The sequence below is a fragment of the Alligator sinensis genome, unplaced genomic scaffold, assembly GCF_000455745.1.
Source record: "Alligator sinensis unplaced genomic scaffold, ASM45574v1 scaffold777_1, whole genome shotgun sequence".
NCBI classification, from domain to species: domain Eukaryota; kingdom Metazoa; phylum Chordata; order Crocodylia; family Alligatoridae; genus Alligator; species Alligator sinensis.
Genome location: NW_005841882.1, coordinates 3,542,846 through 3,543,398, shown reverse-complemented (window position 1 = coordinate 3,543,398; position 553 = coordinate 3,542,846).

Genomic DNA, 553 nt, shown 5'->3' with positions numbered 1-553 from the left:
CTGCCCCCCCTGCCAGTCACCTAAGTGGGGAGTGTGGGCCTGTCAGGGGGTGCACTAGCCGGGGCTGAGGGGGTAGGGATGCGGGCGCAGCTTGCTCCAGGTGGAAGGGGGTAGGCGGCAGGAGAGCACAGCCTCTGCTCCCAACACTTCTGCACCTGCATCCTGTGCCCCCTCTGCGCTGGCTGTCAGGCAGCAGCAGCGCCCGCCCTCCTGTGCTGGCTGGTAAACGGCAACAGGGCAGGGCCCCCTGCTCCCAGTGCTGATGCAGGTGCAGCAGCACCGGGAGCGGGGATGCTCCAGGTGGAAGGGGGTAGGCGGCAGGAGAGCACAGCCTCTGCTCCCAACACTTCTGCACCTGCATCCTGTGCCCCCTCTGCGCTGGCTGTCAGGCAGCAGCAGCGCCCGCCCTCCTGTGCTGGCTGGTAAACGGCAACAGGGCAGGGCCCCCTGCTCCCAGTGCTGATGCAGGTGCAGCAGCACCGGGAGCGGGGACTCTGCCCTGTCACTGCTTGCCAGCTGGCATGGGAGCAAAGGCGCTGTCGCTAGGTGCCAG